The sequence below is a fragment of the Acanthaster planci genome, linkage group LG08 (genome assembly GCF_054643075.1).
Source record: "Acanthaster planci isolate LZ-2023a linkage group LG08, COTS_SCS, whole genome shotgun sequence".
NCBI classification, from domain to species: Eukaryota; Metazoa; Echinodermata; class Asteroidea; order Valvatida; family Acanthasteridae; genus Acanthaster; species Acanthaster planci.
In genome coordinates this window covers 18,691,331-18,717,155 of record NC_141784.1, presented here as the reverse complement: position 1 = coordinate 18,717,155, position 25,825 = coordinate 18,691,331, and the positions used below count along the sequence as shown (strand labels likewise).

Below are 25,825 nucleotides of genomic sequence, written 5' to 3'. Positions count from 1 at the left end.
AACATTCAGATTTATGAATAAAAGTTAAGATCACAAAGGCGGAAAATACATCTCCATTTCAATACATTTTCCAATTATTCAGAGTGATTCTACTTTTCTATTCCTGTATTTGCCGTTTCCTGTACTTTTAATGAGGGGGTTAGTGTTGGTAGATTCATGCCAGAAAACAGCTCACACGGAAATTTCAGCGTGTAACATCTCGACTTCTTTCTTTAAAGTGTATAGACGAGTAAAATGTAAACCATTGGAATGACGTTTTGTGGAAGTATACTGTATAGGGTATACATTAATATACCTTGCACGCCCAGAGCATAAAAGGAGATATTCTCAGTACTTTTGATTCATATGTTATATGTATTTTATTCTGTCAGATGGAGAAATCCACAACGCATTACTCAGTATCACATTTCACATGATTAAGAAATTTTTTAAAGTATTTGTTCAAGTGTATTGTAAAACTATCAAAATCCATTTTGACTCTGTATCCCTTTCTACCGCTTTGGTACTGCGTGGCAACATGCGCATAAAACTAAGTTTGAAATGTTCAGTTTTCTTTCTCCACACTGCCATTGATTCTGTGTCGTGTGCCTCAATGCGAAAACGCTGCAGCCAGTAGGTTCCATAGGTGCACATTATCCGCCTCGAGTAGAAGCACCGCCTCATCGATTGGAAAGAGCCATTCTGGTCGAGAGTTTTCATTTTTTTGGTAGCAATGCGACCGCAACGCATGCATTTCATAGTCGTTCGTGAACAATCGAAGTGCAGTACCGACCACAGGAGCCACCATTGCTATAAAAATTGCGCCCTCTCTTGGTCCAGCTTGAGGTCCATAGCCAGTTGCATTCCAAAACATGGATGTAGTCACACGAGAGAAACGTGCAGTGAGACACGTGGCTGTGTACTGCAGTGCTAAGATGCACATTTTTACATATTCGTAGCACCTGAGGTGCATGTTTAATAAAGTGTTCTCGCAGATTACAAAAGGACTGCAGATCTGGACAGGACTTTACCCAAAGTGGCAATGTTTTGGGCCTACTCACAGTAAGAGGATAGAACAGATCCCCCAAGATTTCGAGTGACGTAAAACCGATTTTGTTTAAGACGCAAATGTATAACGTATATATAAAGTTCCCAATTTAATCCATTAATTAAACTCTGAGTTACTTGCTTTCATAATCAACACATGCACATTCAGTGCACATGTGTCATGCGTGTAGACCAGTGTTATTGTTCAAATGAACTCTAACCAAGGAGTGCTCAACAAAAATTGCGTCACGCTTCCCAGCGCTAGGGTGCTTGGCACGAGCGAAAACGCTGTAAGGTTCAAAACTGCAGTTTGAAGTTCGAATCAGTGTGCAGTTTTTGCACTGCTATTGTTGTGACTGGTCGTTCCTTCAGACGTTCTTTGTTGTTTTTGTAACGATGAGACCACGGTGGCCAGATGGTGTTTCAAGCGCTCCAAGAATGCTTCTTTCTGCAAAACACACACGACAAAGCATAAGACGCAGAAAAATGACAGGAATATATAGCTATCGATGGGAAATGGATTGACTCGATTATGGTGTGTTTCAAAGAAGTACTTCCCGGAAAGGGACCGGTTGAAACACGCCATGTAAAAGGCAACAATACACACTGATATGAATTCGTAATCATCCGGCAATTCCTCCAGTAAATTCCGCAAAAGACCTGCGCAAAATTGAGAAGGTTCCCTTCTCTTCTCCTTAAGGAGTTTTTAAGTGTAATCTCGTGTTATGTGCTATGACTGTACAAACCGAATTCGATAATGCTGCACTCGTTACTGCTGTTAAATTTGAGCGACAATATCCTATCCGACACTATGTTTCCCCTATATCATTCTTACTCGATTAAGTTTCTCTTCGAGCCCGACGCACGATGCATCGCCTGTAAAATCGGTCAGTACGGCCGTGGAGTGATTAGACGCGAACCTTGTCATCATGCTGACTTGGAAGTTGGATTTACCAACTTTATACAGGAGATAAATCTAAACAGGCAAAAAACAAGATCGGCAATAGTGACAAATGTGGTTTTATACAGTAACCGAATGATCATTTACGCAATCGAATACTGCAAACTAGTGTGGACTTTTTTTAAGAAAACTAATACAAGCTGTGAAACATGACACTTAATATCAAAATTCCTCTTGCGGAGGACTCAGTATGCCCCTTTTGTGAGCGAGCACAATCTGCCCTGATTTTCTTTTCTTTTACCTTTGGAATAAACACCAGACACAAGACGGTGGTGTTGGCAATGATAATGGCCGAGCCGAGAATGGCGAAGTTAAGGGTCACGTCTTGTCGGACCACGTGGAGATTGAGCAGCGGCAGAACGATAGCAAGAAAGATGGCCACGATGTAGATGGACATCCCGATGTACTTACCTGACAAGAGCATGACCAAAGTAGGTGGTCAGACAAACCTTGAAACGTTTTTCAGATAATCATTTCGACTTACAGTAAGTAGTTGAAGGTCCCAGATGAGTTGTTGATAAAATGGGGTATCTCTCAAAGACATTATTACTGAATACAAGATCATAAAGTTTTTCTGAATCGCCATGGCAAGCCAAAGATATCTAAGAGTGCGATAAATCGTCTTTTACATAAAGTAAAACAGCAGGTTGCTTAAGTAAGAAGATGGAAACTATTGTTAAAGATATCCCATTGATAATGACGCGCAGATAACATGCAACGTTCTTCGTCTGTACGCACAATCAGTGGTGGTCTGCTGGTAGGTTCCACGAAGAATATCTCAGGTGTCTACTCTAAATAAAACCACAACACTCTCTTCGAAAATATATTGCAAGTTTAAAGCAAGCAGAAAAGATGTATCCGTTGTAAAAAAAAAATCCCCTGCCATCACACAAAAGGAACTCCTTCCATGTATTTAAGTCGTTAAAAAAAACTATACAGCACACTTTTGGCTTTAATTCTAATTGTGGTGAACTTCCTCACAAAAGCGATACCGTAATGTAAGGTTAGAGGAAGTTGTGTGGGCTCGTACTCGCACGTAAAACACAGTTTCAGAGGCATTTTGGGGTCAGAATTATTTACTACACAAGGAAGAGGAACAATACTTGAATTAATCATAAAAAGCTCCAAGGGTGTTATCGTAATGGGGAAACAAATAAAGGTTTGTCCACAGTGGATATGTGAAGCAAGCATAGGCCTATGTTGGTCTGACTAGCTCAAATGGCCGCTTATTATTACACACGTACTATCATTCAGCGACGAGACGGTAATCTTCCTCGTTTCCCAAGCCAGAAAGATCCCGAATGCCAGCAGAATTCCCTTCGCTGTGTAAATCGCGCCCGTAAAATAGCTCATGTATTTAGAAGTGCAAAAGGGAACGACGGAGACAACATATATCTCTTCCTTAGGCTGAGAGGTGTCCAGCTGTGAACAAGAAATAACGAGGAGAAAATTCGGATCTCCATGCATACTGTTGCTTGATTGGGTTAACACACGGTGTCACCTAATGTAAGCTCAGATTTCAATTGTCACACCTAAAACGTTTGGCTCAAACGTTAATTCCAAGCTAAATTCTGAGTTACAAGTTAGAGTTAAAGAGCTAAAAACACACAATGGCCCACAGCGCCAATTTTAAATTGTGGAAGCGGAAACCATCGAACCATGACGTTCTCCACTCTTGTATAAGCCAGAAGCACACTGACTCAACTCAGATCTAAATGTGCAAGTAATACTCCCTAAAAACTGTTATGATCTTATCTGCCTTGAGCAGAGGTATTCCCTCGTCGGTTGGAAAAAGTTATGCTGTTGGCGAGTGTTCATTCTTTTAGTAGTGATGCAGCCCCCATGCGTGCATTCCATTGTTAGTCGCTGGTCACCCAGCTCCGTCGAGCCTCCGTTAAAAAATTGCGCCCTCTCTTGGTCTAGCTCGGGGCTCATGTAATTCTTGTTCGTCGAGCTAGCTGATCCAACACCACGCTTGTGCAGGACAAGTTTTCGGAACTGACAAGAGTGGATACGAATTTCTGAAACTTACCACTGGATCAGACCTGGTTTTGCCAACTTTCATCTCGCCAAGGAATATCCACGTCGCGAATATCACGATGTCAACAGCCACAGCCAGAAAAACACCCAGGATCAGCTTGTAATTGGGTAAGTCCTACGTTTATGAGGGAAAATGGACAAAGAAGATACGCTAATGCGTGTTAATCGAACATTCTGAGTGTTATCAGGGAACTGCATTAGACTGCTAGGTGAAGTAATTTGATAACAGTGAGGGCGTTTTATCAACATCACTTCAGCACCACAGTTTTGCACTGTAATTTCTGGAAAGGCTAGAGCAGAGTGAATATTGAAGGTACAGTCCATCATTTGTAGTTATCCAATAAGTATCTGGCGAAATTATTGCTGAAAAGCATACTCTGTTTAAAGATTGCAATAAAGCTAAACTGCTATTAAAAATATTCTTTCTGGCAAGCTGAAATTTTGATGCAACTAAGGCTAGAAATGCGTTCTTAATGATTGCCATATTAAGAAGCGCCAGCCAATTTTTAGACGGAAACATGCACGCGCGGTTACCATAATTGGTCGGCTCAGCAGGTAACATTCGTAGCTCCAATCGTCTGAACTTGAGAACATGTCCAGACACTGAATTCAGGCGTAATTCAAAACATGACTCGGCAACTTTTGATCTGAAATTGAAATCCTGGTTTTCTTTAAGGATCTGCAGTATTCACTGAGCTGACACTTCATTAGGTTTGCTCTTACAGGCACTTCCTCCGGACTTTGAGTTAATTTCTTTCCAAACAGAAACATAATGCATAAATGACAAATAATGGACTCTACCTTCAAAGCACGTTTTACAGATGGGACTCAGAGCTCTGTGCATATGCATGCGTCCAAAAACGCAGAACTCTACCTCTAATGAAATACACGGAGTAAGTTATGAGAGGGTTCGGTCGAAGGCCATAAATTGACTGTGGTTGCATTCCAGCAGATTTCACAAGTTATAACTCGGGTTCATTCTCATTCGCAAAACCTTGCTTGACAACCAACACACACAGCCCACCCAGGTCAGGGTTGTCACAAGGGAGCTATGCTAATGCACCCTACAATTTTGTACTGCGGGTTGCAAATTTGTGCAATTTTAAAACGTCAACAACATGTAAGCCTATGAATATGGCGTCATAAATACTTAATTCAACGGTCCTGGATCACATGGCTATCGATAACACGGGATGCAAAAAACCTCAGTATCCTGTTCGTAAGTGTCCTCTGACGTCATACACGCACACGCACCACAGATTACAAATTCCTAGTGGATAACACCTTAGTTGCACATTAATTTCTTTAACTATTCATATTTATTTTAATGAAGCAGTCATATATAGATTTGTGTTCACTTCCCAAGATGCTGTGACAATCAAAACCTTTACTTAATTCTGACGTTCAGCTGTACCTTCAGTTATTTTACTTTTTTGCTCTCTCTCTCCTCTATCTTGTAATTATAGCTGCATATAGATATTATTGTAACAAATAAGGAACCAGGCCATGAACGAGTGTTTGCTTACAGTCTGGAATCCGCCATTCGCCATCTCCTACTTCATTCTTTAATAACATTGTTTCTTTATGTTCCAATTGTGATGTATGGAAATAAACCGAACAAAACAAATTTCCAGTTCTTCGGTTCCAAGTAGGCCTAAAATTCTCTGTGAAATGGACGTGGTATTAACTTTTATCTTAAGTGGCGTCACACTTCCGAATAGAATAGGCTTGTCCTGAAAGTCTACTAGACTATACCAGCCATGAGCATGGAACCGATCGGGTGTTAGTTGAACCATACGATTTGACTGTAACGTTCTCGGTCGAACTTGCTTCCTGCTCAATAACCCGTTTCACTTGGCCACGAGACAATTGGCTTTCTTGCCTCAAATTCGTAGTAGGACAAAGCGATAAGAAACCACTGCCTGGCCACAGACTGGCTTCCATCCTATAGCAAAATAAAGTTTGGAACCCTGTCAATTTACTACATGTAATTACCACACGTTTCAATTTGGCGACAGCTCTGCTGAATATTGCATGGATTCGGTAGGTTTTCATGAAAAGTGCTCCAAACGCCAAAGAGATGCCGATGCACATTAGGCTGTACTTTATCTGTTAGGGATAAAAGCAAATTCAGAGAACAGTTCTCAGCTATCTGTTGCTAAGGTTTTTTAATTCATTGTCTACATTCCACTTTCTTTTGCTGAAACTGTCAATATTAAATAGAAGGCTCGATAACATCATTCCCTTCAAACCGACTCATCAGCGTTTGTTAAAGGTCAAAAGAAAACTTAAACCACTTGTTTGACTCAACATAACCACTTCAACAAAAGAGGACAGAACAGTATATCTGCCAGATACCTGACAAGATTAAATCGTACGACTTCGTTGTAATTAGAAAAGTCAAAACACCGTCTGTTATCGCGTACATTATGTTAATAGGGATTTTTTAAGTACCACAACATTACCAAGATTTCAAAAATTCTTTGAGGGAATTCGATGATAAAGGACATAGGGGCGTCAACAACGGTCACAAGTTATTCGAAATATTACTTAACGTGAGACTCACGAGGCAGATTCGTAATTATTTCTTTATCAGTGAAGATGGACTGGGTCCAATCCAAACAAGAAGACGGATGTGTAGAGCAGGAGGCTGCCAAGGACGATCAGGTTGTTCAGGGGTGGCGTAGAGATCTTTATTGCCCTAAAAGTGAAAATACAATATCCCATATCCAGCTCGATGATAAATTTATCGGTATGATAAAAGCTGGCTTAATAAATAGCAGTTCTCGACAATCCCAACATTCTCAACATCAGTTTGAGTCACAATTGCATTCACTGGGAAAGTTGAAACTTGATGGTATTTGGGAAAATATGCTTTTTGTGCACTTTTGGAATGACAGTAAAATGTCTGTGGTTTTAAAAATAACGAAACTCACCTTTGTCTTTTGAATTTGATGTTTATGAAAAGAAATACTGTAATCCAAAGCTATTCCCACCGAGGCAAAAACAAAGAGTGTGAGTTGGGACGGGTTGACTGACTTCACCATTTTTGATTATAATTGTTTTTCCATCTACTGGGGGTGATCCGTCTGTTAACCGAAAAATAAAATGTAATAAAGTCACAGTTTCATTTTACATGGCAGTAGATTGTTAACTGTTGCGTTCGCTAAATGTCATCTCCGATGTGTTGCCATTGCTGGACGAGTGTGGCAAGGGGCACAGTTAGTGACTCACGATCAAAGATTTAGGAGGTCCGAATCCAGCCGCTGATCATAGATCTTTTCTCTGTGAGGCTACAATCGTGCCGGACCGCGATGTGATGGTAATCTACTATAGTCAAGCATGCAGTGCAGCGTTTGAACGTGCGCTTGTACGTGGTTGAAAGTGCCCACAGGAATACTGCGACCACTGTGGCAATGGCGGACCACACGTGGTGGTATTATTTACATTTAACGTCATCAAGTCACGTGGGTGAAGAAGGTTTATACGTGATGGCCTTCGGAAGCCCCCCCCCACACACACACACACACATTTGCCAGTCTCCTCCCACCTAAACACAAATTCAGAAGCGCCGATTATGGGACTGCTACCCCATTGTTGAAAAAACTTCCTTGGCAAGGACAGTGAAGAAATACCAGGAAACGAAATCGGTTCGGGAATGACGTTTCTCATACTGTGGTTGCATTAACTAAATGGAGGTGATGAATGGACTGTAAATGAGTGTTCCGTTTAGAGGGAGCTACGCGAGAACCATTGCAAGTCAAAAGATTCGAACATCCTGTCTCAAGACAAATCACAAGATCACAACTTCAACAAAAAGGAAATGCACAAAGGTGAATGCTGGTTTTGGTTACTTGTGACAGGCTCCTGACAAGCATGGTGATGGACTCGACTACAACACACATTTTTTTTTTCAGAGCTACAAAAAGGCCTTGACCGTCATTTTAGCTTGAAATTTGAGGAGGATCCGTAGTTTATGACCACACTAATGCCTTGCCAACACCCCACAATACCTGGCCAGTGAAGTTTCCTATTTTCCACTGCACGGAAACTCGAAGAGCCGTCGTCATATTCGATTATTTCCGTTGACCTTCCGTCTGCAATGAACATCACATCACTTCACAATAGTGCGCCTCCAAGGGTTCGCAACGCGTTGACCAATCACAACGCGCATTGGGGTCGACAGATTTTCGCGCACTGTGATTTGTCAACGCGTTGCAAACTCTTGCAGGCACACAATTGTGAATCGCCCATATTAGCAAATCGGTACTTTTTTGCCGAACAAAATGTCAGCTGTATGATACTCATAAAAAGAGGGTTTGGGTTCGACGACAGAATCACAGCTTTGAATAATCATTTCGAACAAAACATGAAACAATATGGAGAGCCACGAGATCTCTCGTAAAACCAGTCAGAAACAAGGCATTTTTTACTACTGCCATTACTTCGAAAGTTTAATTAAAAGGCAGCAAATTCAGTATTGACATAATACCGAGCTAAAAATCTACCAAAGCAATGCAAACAAGGCTCACAGGCCCATGACTTACCTCGGAACTGCGATATGAAAAAACGAACGTTTTTCTTGGATCTGAATCCACCATCTTCGATCAAAACAGAACCCTGCAGAGCAATAAGGGGTGTAACAAGAGAGGAAAGTATAGACTAAAGTGAAAATGTACAGCGGTTTTAGACCACTGCGGACATCTTGGCAACAATACTCCGTTTCAACCATAAACTCAAAAACAGTTACAAAAAATTTCGAAAGAATTACAGAAACCGTTCCAATTAAAAACTAGAGTTTTTAAGATCTTGAGTAATACAGACCAAGGTGAAAGCCTTAGAACCCTTACTTTAAAACGAGCGTAACGATAAACTTGGCAAGTTTGGCAATCTTTATCCTTGATTCAGCAACTATCCAACAGGTCTGAATATATTACAGTTTGAATGTTTGGGTGCCAACACTAATTCTTACTGTTGGCCCAACGAAGCTAGTCCGGTAGACACTCTCCAGGAGGACTTGTGACATTTCGCTGTCGGTGTACGAAAACTCGTGCAGCGCCTTCGGAGGGTTCAAATTCGCCAGCCTTTCAATGGAGCGATTCAACGACATTGCTATGTGGACGAGAACGTCGTAAGATTCTATATGTTCCAGTCTGTCTACACCCTCTTTTGCTAGGAGACCACGCAGAAAGTCGAGCTGGTACTCTGGTGGTTGCTACAATAGTATAATTAAGAAAGTCGTAACTTCTATGAAACCGGGTGATGAACGTAACAGGCGGGCGAAAATAATATTAACATTTGTACCACTTTAAAATGTTAAATGGGGTAAGCCTCTTTAAACAATGGCAACGTTATAGTTTCAATTTCGGATTTTTTCGTTGGAATTATTAAACTTCAATCTTCGTTTTTCAGCCTACTATTTCACCATAGTGGATTTCTCCCAGATCAATCTACGGATCTCCAGGCAGACACAGAGAAGTGATACTCCAGTGCCATCTGCAGCTGCTCGGCCAGTACAATCGACGTTATCCACCGCCGTCCACCACTGCTCTGGATACCAACCAACGAGGGTCCAGGCGTATTTGCCACCGAACATCTGCATGTGGAAAACCTAAAATGCAATCGACAAAAATCAAAATCAACTCATGAAAATAAAGCGTGTCAGAAATGAATGCATTGATGAATTCGGTGAATGAAGGTATTATTCTTCACTTACTGGTACTGAATTTTAATTTTAAAAGTCACAATGTATAAGCGAAATGTGGGTTAATCACGTCTGCTTCACAGTTTTCTGTGCCTTAATGTTGGATGTACTAAAATTGTATTAAACGACCCGGGCTCGTTTAGATCATGTAATGCCTGGAAGAGGGTGGAGTCCGCCCCTAAAGTTTCTTATGATCTCATGCCCGATTTCCGTCCATCTTGGTTTGTAAACACACGGATTATAAAAATATCAGAAAAGTTTCTATTCATTCCAAACGTGGGTTTTGTTGTCATGGTCATTAACATTTCATAGCCTCACACGTGTAAGTTTGGAAGTGACTTGGTAATAAATGCGCACGCACAAGTTACAAGCTCCCACTGGACGAATACTCAAGTCGCTCATTAACTTCGGGGCCATGGTTCCATGTAAAACTGAGGCTGCACCCGAATCTTTTGTCTAGAGCTAGGTCTAGGTCTTCGCTCCATTGGAAATGTGTGGAGACGCGCAAACAATAGACTTAGCCGTAGTTATGGAAGCCCGTTTCGGACAAGGCCTAAATCTATATGCTGTTGGCGTGGTTTAAACTGAAGCAGCGACACACATTACTAACGGCATTGAGCACAAATGGGAAAGTGAACGTTTTTGGCGGGCCATGGGCAGGTTTGAGAGAACTGTATGCTTGATTGCCATATTGTAGGTAAAAAGATCCTAACAAAGCACTGCACATGATACATGCCTTGCAGCTTTCTGGCTTTGCAATAACATACTGTTTAAGATAGGCATGAATTTGGATCCACACTAGGACCTGAACTGATTGGAACTGAAACTAGGTTCAACTTCAACCTATGGTTTAAAACTTTCATCCCAAATATAGGCAGTGTTGCGTCGATCCAAGTTGATATCTATAGCTGAATAACTTGAAAGGGGAGAGGTTTGAGATTTTAGCAAACAGTAAATTCTTCAGTGGTATAAGAGCTGCACGAGCACTATGACAATTCTCCATGTACAAAAACCTAACCTAGAAAATAAAATACAATCTCGTAAGTGCTCCCAAATAAAATTTTGCGACCTCGAACTCAAAAACGTTGATTGTGTGAACCCATTTACGTTGTTGATTTAGTTCACAGAAATGAATGGGGCTGTTTAAAATGGGGTAAAAGGATTTTTTATTTTTAAACATTTATCTGACGAATTTCACATTTTGGACCTGCATCTCAGTTCACAGCAGCCATATTCCTATTCGAAGGCCATCGGCTGGAAACAGGCGTCTCGAGAAATATTTGCCTCCAAGTCAAATTTTCGTGAGGTAATTCGTGCTCACGAGTGCAACAATGCAACATAAGATGAAAACCTTTTTTTCAGCCTGTGGTAATCTACGTTAATTCACAGGCCATTACCTAAATGTGCCATATGTAAATTGTGTTTTACAATACCAATAACAATTGTTTTATTTATTTTTGAGCAGATATATTTGCGCTTTACCAGTTTAAAGAACTACGTATACGCGTAGTTAAAAATCCATGTAGGCTTCGTCACAAATTCATCGATTAAAATTTAAACAATGCTCCTATTTAAAAGAAGTGCTTTGCACAGTCCCATCAGTTTTTCACATGCTTCCAGATGGACATTCCAGAAGCAAACGCCATGTATAAAGAGTATGAAGAACCTTGAAGGTCAAGAGAAGGATTTTCAGTGGCATGCGAGCTGGCGTTGGCAATGGTTGGTTGGACATGAATTGCATCGTGGTTTACTACATACAAGCCTAGCAGCAGCATTCTGGACCCGTTGAGGTTAAATCAACTGCGAATTTGCTAAACCATAGTAATACTCAAGATGGCTAGTTACACTGCAAAAACTGTGGTGTTAGAAACAACACCTTTTGGTGCTACCAAATGACCACACAAAAATGTGTTACCTTAACACCGCTGGTGTTACTTTACAACCTACAAGTGCTACAATGCAACTGGAAGGTGGGGTGTTAAAAGTAACACCAACAGCGCTGAAATAAACACTAAAAGTTTTAACACCGGTGAAACGTGTTGGCATGGTCCTTTAACGACGGAGGTTTAACACCTCGGTTTTTGCAGTGTATATGAAGGTGTGAACCGTACACCTCGACAAGTACTCCCTTATACCTCTGATAATATGGATGTGAATAAAAACCAACGGCAAATGTAGCAGCAATCTGCTTATTCATGAGTCAAACCAACAGCTTAGTTGTTCTTCGGTTGTAGGAAGGTAAAATGATAAAACCCTCATTCCAATGGAAATCAAATGTTTGCAAACTATGTTAACGGTAAAAAAATCCAATTAATGCCATATACTTTCCTCGCCGTGCATTACAGATAAACTCTACTTTTGGAAAGTACTTTTTAAACTGGAACAAAAAGACTTTGCCTGTTCCTAAGCCGCCATCAAATTTTACCATACGATAGAGTCTACCTTTAAGGTGCAAATTCCAAAGAGGACATTTTTCTACTTGCGGTTCATTTAAGTTGTTGGAAACTAGTTATGTTCCAAAAACCCCATATGAAATTCGCTTGACCTGTCGCGTATGACTAGCAATACCATGGCATCGAAAGTATCATATATATGTCAATGTTTGTTTTAATGTTAAAAACACATAAAAAATTACCGTGCAGAAGAGCTTTATCGCAGTGTCAAAGTACGACAAAGCGAAAATGATTCTTGCGTCGTGCCTCTGAAAAAAAAACACAGAAAAAGATGACTACAATTGATGTAGTGTTTCGCACCAATTACTTCGGTAGCAGAAAAGTATTGCATGGACCCTTTAATGGTTCTATAAATTTTTAGAACCATTAAACGTTCCATGCTCTTTTTCATTGTCTGAAAAACATTGACACCATTTTGGGTTAAGATTATGGAAAAGATCTTTTTTTAAAACACAGCTGAGTGGCTGCTGTTGTGCTTTCATTCGGAAAAGGCACTGATCAGCACTGATCACTGATTTTTCCAATGGATGCAAATCGTGATCTCCAAATTTTGTTTCCAGAGTGCATTCCTAAGAAAAGGTTTTTCGATAGCTAATGACAGTAATGTACGCACAATTCAGCAAAGAAAAGTAATGCAGAACAGCTACATATCGAAATTCCAACTGTGTTTTGTGTACATATCGAAGTAATATTATGGGGCAAGCTCGGTCAGCGACAATTTCCTAACTACTGATCGATTTTGGCTGGTGTCCGATATATATGTCATGCATTATGTTACCACTCAATATCGACCACTGGCTGACAATGTCCGTTGATTGAACTTGCCCGTAGTTTGTACCTATAGGACGACATCACTATTTTGCTCATGAATATGGTAATTTGAATTTCATTAAAGATCTAAAGGGCACCCCGATACTTGTTAAAATAGAAAAGCAAAACCTTAAAATAAGGTAAAGTAAACACAAAGGTGTATTTTCAATTGTTTTCCTACTATTTTTGCAAGACATAATATAATATGTTTTAAAACTTAATGCGCGAATTGGCAGGATGGAAATGTGAGCTAATGCTCCCAAAGGTACCTTATTAAATAACCCCCTCCTATTTGTTTTTAATTTCGGTGTCCGTCTTTCTTTTTCTTTTTTAAAAATTTAATTTAGCTTTTGGGGCAAGAATGAGATTTGAAGTTCATCCGTCATTTAGATTTTATTATTGAAACCTTGATTAATTTAATGTGCACCTGCTTCTATCAAATCCCCATCATTCCTATCCATTTCTAAGAGTTCAAAATATATTTATATTTTCAGGGTTCCCACCGGTTTTTAATAATGCACAACCCAAGACGATTGACCAGGTTCCGACGTAAAACTTCATATAAATGGCAAAGCACTAAAAGAGTAACGAATTTATACAACACGTTTGTGGTTCACTGTAATTTTATCATAACGAAGCCACTTCAAGAGCCAAGTTGTACTTTTCTGTAACAAACTGTCTCACTCTCACAAGAAAAATGTTTTGCATCCACAGCTGAAAGCCAAGACATGTCTGCACCCAAGGCGGCGGGTATGGCTTAGAAGAGGCTCATTGACAACAACGCGTAGGCTCACTAACAGCATTGACAAGGACTCAGCAAGTTAGATTATCAATACTCTGGTAAAATGTACCGTGTTAGTTTGCCGGCCGACGTTTAAAAAACAAGGACCTTCTTAACCATTACCAGTATTGAGAACTAAACAGTACTGTGAACTAACCGGGGAAGTAACACACATCTTTCGTGTACTTTATTCAGATATCCCGACATATCTTCACATTCGGCGTACAATTAAATACCTGTCAGTCTTTCGTACAAGAGTGCTTGAGGTTATGAGACAGTTCGTGCATTCATTCCACGTGACATTTAATGGTCTATGCGCGCTGTCGGTCTCCAAGGTCAATTACGTATGTGTCTTTTTTCCCTTTCATTACCAATTTTGGGGAAAGCATTTTCTTTAAACAGCTATGAGGGCAAAGAATCTTTGGACAACACAGGAAAGAGTTGTCAAACGTTTTGTCTCAAAATCAAAAAGAATCAAGCCATTGAGAGACAAACCGCATATCATTTGACCGAGGAAAGACTCTTTACACCGTACGCTGGAATTACCAAATGCACTGAAAAAATAATTCCTTCCTTGTTAATGGGTATAGTCTTAATGGCGCAGCCACTATAATTAACGAGTTAGATTTTCTGACGACTTTAGTGGATGCTACTTTTTAAAGGAAGATGTGGCTACCATGTGCTATCCGCTCACGTATAATGTCAAAAATACTGAGATGGGGGGGTTAAATAGATTAGTAGGCATTATTATGGAATGCGTTGTGACGGGTATACACAATAATTAACCTAGTTCGAAGTACCCGTGTCTGGTAAAATGTATCCGAATTTGGGTGACTCTCAAATATCAGGCAACTGGGAGCACGACATTCATAACGATTCTTCAAAATGGTCTGATCACAAAATTACCTTAAGGCTTCGTAACTGTTGGTCGGGTTTACTGGAGTCACTTATGGCTTCAGTCGCCCTCACGGTGATGCCTGCTGCTTCTAGTTTGGCCCGGAGATCTTCTGCGTTCTAAATTGAGTAAGTTTAGCAATCCTTTGAAAATAGGCATTCTTAAGTTGTAATTTCACTCATTGCGTTTCCTTTGAAATCGGTCTGTTTTGGGAGAAGCTGACATTATTCCAGTCTTGTTTTTAAAAATCAGATCACAAGTACATTAGAATATTTAATTTCTGACTGCCACAAATGGCCAAATCTACAGGTTGAAGTGGCCTCATTTAAATGATTATCTTACGTACACACGACAAAGGTAAAGCCCAAATCAAATGGAATCAGGCATAAAATTTATTTCCCATTCCTGCAAAGAACCACGACTTTGAGATTCACCTCATCAAATATTAAAACTTTCCCAACGGAAGGCAAAGGTCTGTAGGCCCTAATTATTAAGCAAACCGCAATATTTGCGGACAAACATGCAGTAGAATTTTTTTCAGCTAAAACACGAACAGAAATGTTCCTGGTTTTGTTAGAAACCAGAACACGTATCATCGTTGAAGCGCTTTTCGGCAAGGATGACGTGAAATGTAGAATGCGCCTTGAACGAAAGAGGGGGGTTGTTGTTGAATGATTGAATATTGTTGCCCTCGTGTCTAGCACCAAACGTCTCTGAATTTTCCAGCCGGACAGTACTCTTCCGTCATTTCTTTGAGAAAAACTAGCTCCGAGGTCTCTTGACTAGCATCGGTAATCTATCTAATCAAGGTTCTCGTTGGGTATAACGTGAAGGACCAACTGAAATGGTTGAGCAATTCCTCGTTTGCGTCACATTCTGCTTATGAAGCGCTATTGTCAGTGATTGATGTAATGTTTTCCATGCAGTACGGGATTCCGCCTTTTGTACACGGGTAGGTGTGTGTGTAAATATCGCGCATGGCGTGCCTCTTTCAGCAACCGCTTTTCCGTCGTTACCGCTCGCGTGTATGAATGGACCTTCAAGTTACCGTGCGGAAATACTCATTGTCCTCAAATATGATGGCGACCCTTCTCCAACTCATGTATCTCACGAATGCCACCCTCGCTGGGTTGACGCTGTCTTCGCTCCAGTACATCTGCACGGTGAGCGGGTACCTCTCACGGTCACGGAGTGCTTGCGAGTTGGCTAGACAAACCTTCAAGGGGGGGAAACAGTACACAAATTTCGTCCAGATCAATTGAGTGGACTACATTCATGGACTACACTGTCCAGCATTCCATGCCCCTTCTCAAGGACACACAATTTAACTGAACTTACTTTATTCCGATACACTCTGCTTTGCCTTATATTTCAACCGTCGCCACAGCACCTACTCCTGCTTAATGCCTTCTTTGTGCGGATTTCATCAGGCTGCAACAGTGCCTGTGGCGCGATTGAGTTATTCCTTGGTTTCAAAGCCAGACATGCTCAACGATAACACTCGTAACGCATCACTTGTCTCTTTTCAGCATCAAAGAGTGCATCAAGTGGTTTGGATTAGATAGCTAGTGCGTTGCAGAGAATACGCTCCTCATTGCGCAATGATTTGGTAATCATAAAAAAGTAGAAATATATTATAATAATAATATAATATTCCTAGAGACAATAAAGTTGTGTAATCTTGTCTTGACGCTACTTGATTATACAAAATGAATGAAGATTTTCAATGCTACAGTAACTATTTTTTTTTTCATTTGAAGAATGAATCAATTTACAAAAGCACAGGAAATTGGCATAAATCATCATTTCTGCACTATTTCAACACAAATACTGCAAATTTCCATCTTGGGCAAATAAATTTACTCGATTTATTCCCGGGCAATCAATGTAATTTCTCACATGATCAACCAGCCTGTGCTCCTCCTGGCATTAGAAAACATAATTATTTGAAGAGTGAAGTCTAGGCTATGTCACGACATTACCCTTTCCACCAATCTTCCTTACTCGAGCAAATTCCTCATTTAGACTACATTTGGATTCTTCACGTTAAAGAGTTCTCTTCATATATGCTTACATGTAAACGGAACGATCTAAAGGACAACACTGGAAAATGCGCGTTGTGAAGCACATAAATGCCTCGGAGTCTACTAACGATTTGAAAACTCTTCAATACTTGGCAGACAATATATTTTTCTTACATTAATTCACAAACCATACTCCCTAACGCACTTTTCGTTTCCCATAATGAATGTACTTATTCGTTCTACCTCATCCGTCACAAGAAAGATTCGCTGGACCGAACGATACACATTGTATATACAACCCTGGCACTTAATGTCAGACTGGGCGTTTTCAGCGCACTGCACGGGTAAATACGAGAGAAACGTGTACTCCAACATTTTGTAGTTTATTAATTCGGCGATATCGCTCGCCACACGGAATAATTATGACATCCACTGTCCACCTCGCGTGTTCGCTCATGTTAATATACAGCAAGGTCTAATACTATGGTGCACAATCATTTACAAGGCCGGTCATCTTCGAGTGAGTAATACACTTCGGGGAGCCGAGGCAATATCTCCAATCTAGACCCATATTAAAAGTGGCAGCTTATTTTACCGGCAAAGGTAAATGCTTCATGCTCCGCAAACATTATTACTGTGCTTTTGTGGAGTGCACCATACATTGTCACCAAGGTGAACGGCAGGAAATTGTCCGTATCGGAACGCTGTGTAAACCCGATTCATCTATTCCCGTCCCCTCATCAGCTTTACATGGGAAGTCTAAACCAACACTTTTGTAAATTATACACTTGCAAGAACTGCCGACAGATGCCTGTTTCATCTACCCTTGGAACATTCACACCCAGGGGAATTTATATTGTAATGCCATTGAGGTAAATAAACGGTTTCTCTCGAAACATTTGGTGCCTAATTTGATGATGCAACATATTGCTTTCCTGTAGACGAATCATGCGAACTTTAACCGGAAATTCAAAATGGACTTTTTTAATGGCGGAAAGCATTGTGTTGGACTGTTCAGGAGTAGCGGCTCCGTGCAAGAGTTATGCTTAACGCCCTCAGCTAAAAGCTGTACCAGCGATTGCATTACCATGGTCATCGGGCTTGCCATTGGGTGATACTTCGCTACACTGGAATGGTGTACTACACTGATGCAACTGCCTCATGGTTGAGCTCTCTATTTTATTCAGAACACAAAGTTTCGTTATAACAAACAAGGAACTTCGGCTAATCATGGAATGCAAGCTCTGATGGACTGGAAGAGTGAGGAGATTTCTCAATTATTTCGTAGCAAATTGTGTTACCTGGACTACGTTAAACCGAGGAGCTACCTCGTTAACGACCAAGGCCTGACGGGAGAATATCGGTCCGGCTGCCATTAGTATGGTTGGACCTTCATACAAGAGATCGTTGAGAAACCCCAAGGCTTCATTTGGCAGACCCTGCAAATAGAAAAAGAATGTGTAATTTTATCTCGGTAAAGAGGATGAGTTTGCAGTTTGGGTCCTTGGCTAGTCCTCCAGGAATTCTTGTCAATATTCTTTTTCAGCTGGGAGTGAATGTATTTTATCTATAAACCTTTTGGGGATCGCGGGGCCAAAATCAAATGCATACCCTGGACTTTCTACGGTATGTCAACGAGAAAGGAAATAATTGCTGCAACGTGCTCACAATATCTCTCACTGAGTTGTCCCGTACTGTGTTGAGAGTTTCATACATGGAGTTTTGTGGAATTATGAAGTTTTGGAAAGTTTTCTGACGGTAAAAGGTTGGAAAAGGTTTTCTTCTACTAGGAAGAAAACGACCTGAAATAAATTGTCAGCTTGTGTGTGTCCCTGAAAATAGTCTTACAGGTGGTTTTAGCACCCCTGTGTTTATGGTTTAATGCTTCTAAACTCTTCTGTACTACTGCCTCAACTTTCGTAAGTTCGATCGCCTTACCTATTTCCTGTCTCAGGATTGAATAGAATAGTCAATAATCAGGAGTGCTTTGATGTCCAAGAATTTGCGGGCCTCAGATGGAAGGTTTCGGTCAATTCTGACCCCGTGGGGGCTGGATCAACTCTGCTGCATGGATTTTTTTAAAGGATGCATTAGTGCGAAAGCACCATTGTTCCTAGGCAGGATATCTTCCAAGTACAGGGAGAACTCGCTTTTCGCCCAGTCGATTCAGTTGAGGAAAAGATTAATCAGCACTTAACATTGATTAAGCTATGTGGAAAACAGTGGAATATAGGCCAATGCATCGCAATTCATATCAGTCGTTTCTCCAGGATTCAGAAAAAAAGCTTTTCCTTTCCTTTTTTCTGATGTATGAGGTTCAGCTAAAAGAGCGAATACTCAAGAGAAGATAATATGGTCCCCCAAGGGACATTTTGCTTTCGCGGAGGGACACACGTGCACTCTGTTAGTTTGGCAGCAGGGTTGTGTGTACTTGCTTACATTTAATTAAAAGAAATTTACAACTGTACAAAAACTGATCAAATTCTTTCGCAATGATAGTAGCCAGTGAGGGTGGGGTGCGAGGTGGCTCCCGCTATCACCGCAGTTTTAGGTCTTGAAATTAAATTAAAGGTTCAAAAAGCATTTACAAAGTTGCTAAATGTTATCTCAATTGCCTTACAGAATACGCGATAAGACATCGTAAGATTTAAAAAGTTCGCTATTGTAGGGCACATAAAATACCGGGCATCACTTTTGAAAGCTATATAGAGTAGCCCCGAATCGTTTTTATCAGGCAAGTTGGTGGAGTGATTATCACATAAATCTGATACAATCTGACCGCTGTTAGAGGAAAAAAAATATTCCCGTTGAGATATTTTCAACGTTGAACGAAGTGCCAACTTGGTGAACAAAAATTTTGAGCAACAGCAGTTGAATTTTCATGCACGGGATGTTAACTGTTTATTGGCTTGTATATTCTAAAAGGTTGTCTGAATAACTCCCTCATTTTTCCGCCAACATAGCTTATTTATGTCATTGTCAAAGTGATTGTTTTTAGACAGACATTTCACACCTAAGGTAAAAACACAATTGGCGTGTCACCAGTTGTGGCCTAATTTGTGTGTAATTGCTTTACTTACATTGGTCAGTCTGTAGCGCATTTTCAGCTTGTATCCGTCCAGTATTCCCGTCAGATTGTTGATATGATCGATGGCTGTTTGCACCGTGGAGGGGAGAGCACCAAAGATCGAGTTGTTTGGTAAAGCGAAAAAACCCCCTATGTAGATGGGGATCCGCTGCTGAGACTCCCCCGAAAGCGATGTCACGTTGTCCCCAGTGGCCTCGGTGTCCGAATTAGGCGTCGCTCCCTTTACATGGACGGCGAAAAGTGCCAGGCCGTTTGCCAGGCTGAACATGAGGACGAGCAACCCCTTGGTGATCATGGCAAAAGTTTTTCACCTCTGTGCGTGCTTTGAAAAATGCTCCGATTATCAGCTTAAGGGCGAAATCTTGTTCACGTCCCCAAGTGAGAGAAAAACTCAGTGAACAGCGACAGAGCCCAGTCCGTCAACTCGCCTACGAATAAAGTGCACGTATTCATAAGTGTGAAGTACCTTCCACCGCCAAATATAACTATCCGCTATCATCGGGTCAACTATTTATGAAATGTTGGCTTTTCCAACCATGAATGACAGTTATTTTGCCAGGCGAGGACAGAAATTCGTTGTTCGCGCCGTCCTCTGGAACTCGCGTTGGCAATAGATGGATTGTCGTCGTCGGGGAGAGAATAGAAGTCGCGTGACCTATAGTGGTATCAAACATCAACTAACATCTCTTTCTCCCATAGCAAAGTGTGTTTTAAATGTTGTTTACCAAAATAAAAGTCGGTTTCCGGTGTAATACTCAGCACTTCGGCTTAGTTTGATACCCACTATAGGTTATGTGACTGCGCGGGCGCAATCGGTCTTATAACTTCGATTAACAAAAGGGGCTTGTCCACACACCAATGCGATGACCGTTATTACTGCATGGTCGTTGCAGTGGCCCCAATCAATGGCAGTGAGCGTTGTGATTGTTATTATACGGAGCCTTTTTTCCGCGTCAAGAGCCAAGTGCAAGCCCGTCACAGCGCTTTCCGCCATTAAAGGGGGCCAGTGGGAATGTTCCATATCTGCTCTGTGAAAGATCTCTCGTGGAAATGCTCTGTAGCACCTGTTTACAAGGTAGTTTGTGTTTACATTGCTAAGAGTTTGGTGCGCAGCTTTAACTTTGTTGAAGTATAATTGTTGACTGTGCGTCTCCTTGGCACAGCATAATCGAGAGGGGAGTCAAGTTAAACTTTTCTTTTAAAAGAAAATTGGCATACGCACTGTTTCCATTCCGATCGTTCGTCGGAAATCATGAGCTGATGATAGCATGGACAAGATTCATAAACCTTCTGCCGCACTCGATGCATTTCTTCAACATCACCATATAGAAGTAGTACATTTAGAATGTGACAAAAAGAAATGAAGCGGCTACGGCATTGGTTTCTCGATTAATGCGTGTAACATTGATATCCCTATTGTGATAAACATTAAACAAATGAAGCGATATGAAAATCATAAAGAACGCAATAACTTGACAGAAATATGGACGTTAACTGGTAATAAATAGAACGTAGACTATTAACATAAAGAGCACATAGTCACTCATCCACAGAATAATAAAATAGACAATTTATTTACGTTTTAACGCAAATGCTCGACCTTCTTGTAGGCCTATATATCAAAGGGTTCATATGAATATTATGGGGAAATATTATGGCTGAACATTAGGGGAAAGCTGCAAACTTGTTTCTATTTTCCGCCCGTACCTGTTCTCCACTTTTCACACCTGTGTAATTTCAATGGAAACCCTCCATAAACTCGCACCTGTGGACAAGAGGCACACTGATAATGTGTGTTCGCTAAGGGCCCAATCAAATTAAAAGCACTTGATTGTATATCGCCAGCTCTCAGATTGTCATGTGAATAAGACTTCACGTCCATTTTCAGTTCTGGTATTATAGGAAGAGAGGTTTTACCGTTTGTGAATAGGTCATATTTCAATTTGCTTGGAGACGGGGTATGCTTGAAATATCAATGGAGGTATTAACAAATATTTGGAACTCATAAATTTCACTATGTCTTTCTGAATATTTTCAAATTCGTGCATTTTAAAGATTTTGAAATGAATAAATACTGCTGCAACGTGCTCACTATCTCAACAAACATTTATCTGTAATCCATGCTAGTTTCAACAAATATACAATCTTCAAGGAAGCAAGAGAGGACATCTTTTTAATGCCACCTGCATCATTCCTGAGAAAATCGTGCTAAGATGCACGAACTATCTCACAAACGATACTAACGACTAACTAGCGCTGTCCCCTATTTGCTGCCCCGGAACACAGGATTACTGATGCACACGGGTTAGGATCAATGGCTCAACTAGGTAGCACAAACAATCTGCAAAATACTTCTTACGCTGATAGGCAGAAAAGGGCAGCCTTTAGGCCATACACTGTACACTCAGACTGAATTGAAAATGGAAGCCATAACTGAAAACTTTAATGGGTTTATAACTTATTTACACCGCACTATGGCAACATTTTACGGGGAGCTATCTCGCGATTGCTTTGTTAACGTGAACATCACTTTCACTTCAGACCTATCAGTTTTATATGATGGAATAGTTGGGAAGATCAATTAAACGTCGATCAGAATTATTCACGCAACCATATCCTGTGCGGTTTACGTTTCGTTGTAGGGTGAAGAAATGTCGTGGGTCAAAATGTTTACTCCAGAAAATCGAGGGGTCGTAGGGTAAGTTGTAACTTAATGTTCCCATCAAATACGTTCACACAAATGTATAGGAGCTATTAGCTTTGAGCTTTTTTGCTTTTGGTGAGCCAAAATATCTAGTATAAATGCTTTATTAAACGACGACAGTTTTGACGGTCATACGTTGTGTTTACTCAATAATTCAGGACTTGTCTAAGCCGGGACTACTACGCGTACAGCTTCTTCGGACTCAGGGCTCTGCAACCCTGAAAAATGAAACGGACTCAACGGAATATTGCGCTCCAGCCACCGTGTGAGAAGAAATTCGTACTGCCTCGCTTAAGAAAAACATAATCTTTAGATTGGTTCATTTGTAAAATGGGTCAAGACTTTGATCACATGCCATGCAGGAGCACCTTTCCGGTGCGATCTGTATCCAAACAGCCTTCCAGTAAGTCAATAGAATCTGACCTGAACTCAAAGGAGCTGTTTAACGTATCTTTTCTCAGTCAGAGCAGACTCCGCCCCTTCAGATCTCATTTGGGGGACAGTGAAGGGAGTCTACCCACCCTCTGTTTTAACTCGAAAGCTGGATATCAACCCTACAAGAACTAGGGGCGTAATCTGCCCCCGACAATTCGTCACATATCGCTGCAGTGCATTTTTTCACGCGCCCCGCCTTACTATACCAGTTCTTCATCCCTTCAGCTATTGGAGGACTGGAGACTGTCAGGGTTAAGGAAGATTTTCAAGTGAAATTTTTAGGTTATGTTGACACCAATTTCTAACAATGATATTCAGTTCTCGCACAAGATCTATTTTACCGACAGCCAAAAATGCATACCTTTTCATGCATGAGAAATAAATTGCTTCCCAAGGCCCATAGGGCATGAAATTGGTCTTTTCCCCTCTCTGACTCAGTTACCTCCCACGATATAAGAAAACCAAGAACGTTTCCAAGGATTCCTCAGCCCCAAATGCTCTGATGTTGCTCCAAGTCCAGTAGGGGGGCCAAAAAAGTTGGAATTGAAAGCGGCACCGCCAAAATGATTATTTAAATATTCATGCAGAGCGCAAAATGCCTGTATCATGTACAATAGAGCCTGAAAGTAAAAGGTCACACAACGAGCTTCCGGAACCCTTGCGCGGTCTGCCTATGGGGATTTTACATTGGGCCGTCCTATCATGTTCGATAATTTTGAGAAAAATAATTCCTTACTGAAACCACCCTATGAAACACTCAGGTCGGATTTTTACTTTTGTCTTCCTCAAGTTATATTTTGGAAAAGTCACCTGGAAATGGGTAAAACACGAATTTTAGTAACGACCTTTCACGTCCGGCGTATCCTACCTAGGTCTCCTTGTTCATGCAGAAAACGAGATCGTACAACCTTGCTGAGATATTACCTATACCTGCCGTCGATGGGTTCCAGATTCCGTTGAGTTGTCAGCAAAAGTTAGATAAAATATAAGAATCTTTCGTAAAAGTAGAATATTGCTTTTTGTTTACTACCCTATAAATTATCAAAGTGTGTAAAATATTTTGATCTGTTTTTATTTCGACTTTTACCCACAGACTACCATAAAATTTCAAACCGTAAAGGTTCATCTGCGAACAAGACTGCCGCACTGCACGGTTCTTCATGTATTTTAGATTTTTGGAAGTGCTGGGTCCATTTTGGCAGTATATTTCTCTTTTAGGTCAAGTAATTTTACAGTTTCTATAAAATGATATACCAGCAAATATTTTTCAAAGCCCTCTTTTCAAGTTCGGTGTTTTAAGAAGAATCTGAAGGAGAAAATATCAAAAATTCTACAATCTTTGCACGTTATTTTTCCTATCCAAAGGTTCCGGAAGCGCGCCCTTCAGGGGTCAATTTTTAAGCTCTATGGTCGCTCATCCATTTTCGGAATGTACAAAATCACATTTTAGGCTGGCACTGCTCTTAATATCTTTAATCACTGAATCTACCGACTGTACATGAGGAAAATTATTTTGCTTTAAAATCTTACAGTCACACCAACACTTAATATTTCTCTCTACCAACATTTCTGTTCATTACTAACAGGTTCTTGAAGTCAAATCTGAAGCTTAATTATTCTCTCAATTCTAAAGTCAAAACATTTGTCCATTCTGACGGCACGAAAACAGGGAAAAGAGAAAGAAAACAACGACGGGGAGTGTAAAACGGAAACACGAAGCTTGAATGATCGTGTTCTTACCTGTATGCTTGAGAAAGACTGTACGGAGAAAATCATGACACCCCGTGTAGGCATACGCCAGTATCCATGGTGATTATCTAGCCATAAAATTCAGTCAATTTAATAACAAGGTTGCGTGAAGAATAGAATTTTTTTCGGCAGTCCCTCTTTGTCACGCTGCCATCCCAGTACTGGTCAAAGGCGACTCGTGTTCGATTATTTGAATGTGTTGTGAAAGCGTTTGCCGGCAGATCGCACTTGATTCGCTTTTCACTGGCCGTTTTCTCCCGTCATTTCGCCACCCCTGTACAAGACTGATTGCACTGGGGGTGCGTGCAGTTATAAATGCCAAACGCAATGATGCGCTCAGCCGCAATGCCAATTAGGGTGAGATGAAGCTTTTGAGTTGCCATGGTAATAGATGTACTGGGTAGAAGACCGCGAAAAGCATTCAACATTTTTGAGCGTCGGCTGTTGATAAGTTCCAGTGGGGAACAGAGGGGGTGGATCTGCTCGTTTATTGAAAGAAACAGCACAGGCTCTTTTGAATGCCGCCATGCATACTAATTCCTGTTTTAATGATTTGGTCATTTTCATTACCGAAAATGGGTCACTTGGGAGACATTCCCATAAGAACGTGCAAAAACTTTACTGTCATACGTTGAAATGTCTCCCTAATGACCAATGTCTCCCAAAGGTTGAAAAATTTACCACAAAATGTCTCCCTAATGACCCATTTGTAAGAATTCAACTTAGTTCCATTTGAAACTGTGTTCCTGAATGGTTCCAGTGAGAGTTATTAAATTAACTGCAGTTGTGTTAAATTGCTAGGTCTGGTAAGTGTTATTTAGGTATAAGGGAATGTGAAAAAACTGCGTAAGGTCAAGAGATGGCGTATCTAGAGACAGCTGAGGACAACATAATACAAAGAGTTTGTATTCTTGTCTTTTAGCTTTGGCCTCTCAGCAACTCCCTGTGTGGTCAAGAAGTGTCAGATATTGCGTATGAGAAAGGGATGCTTCCCTCGCTCCTTTGTTAGACTATGGGGGGGGGAGCGGTTGCATGGTACCAAAATGCTTTAGGCATGCTCTATAGAGAGTAAAAAATCCCTATTAATTTGCGGTGGCCTCCGCAAATAGTGGTCTAAAGCAATCTGACAAATCTGGTATAGAGCCACTGTTTCAG

The 25,825-nt window shown here is 40.8% G+C and overlaps 1 pseudogene across 1 annotated transcript; it reads right to left on the bottom strand.

The window, feature by feature from the left end:
• Positions 1-127: 127 nt before the first annotated feature.
• On the bottom strand, positions 128-24,968 carry LOC110990749 (gamma-aminobutyric acid type B receptor subunit 2-like; annotated as a pseudogene). Its single transcript, XR_015426141.1, has 18 exons — positions 24,662-24,968; positions 19,775-20,210; positions 17,996-18,133; positions 15,719-15,886; positions 14,682-14,789; positions 12,367-12,432; positions 9,445-9,638; positions 9,000-9,242; positions 8,575-8,647; positions 8,041-8,124; positions 6,964-7,116; positions 6,583-6,728; positions 6,023-6,136; positions 4,020-4,142; positions 3,232-3,409; positions 2,229-2,398; positions 1,862-2,002; positions 128-1,474 (listed from the first exon to the last, which is right to left on the bottom strand). The product of XR_015426141.1 is annotated as a gamma-aminobutyric acid type B receptor subunit 2-like (transcript).
• Positions 24,969-25,825: the final 857 nt, after the last annotated feature.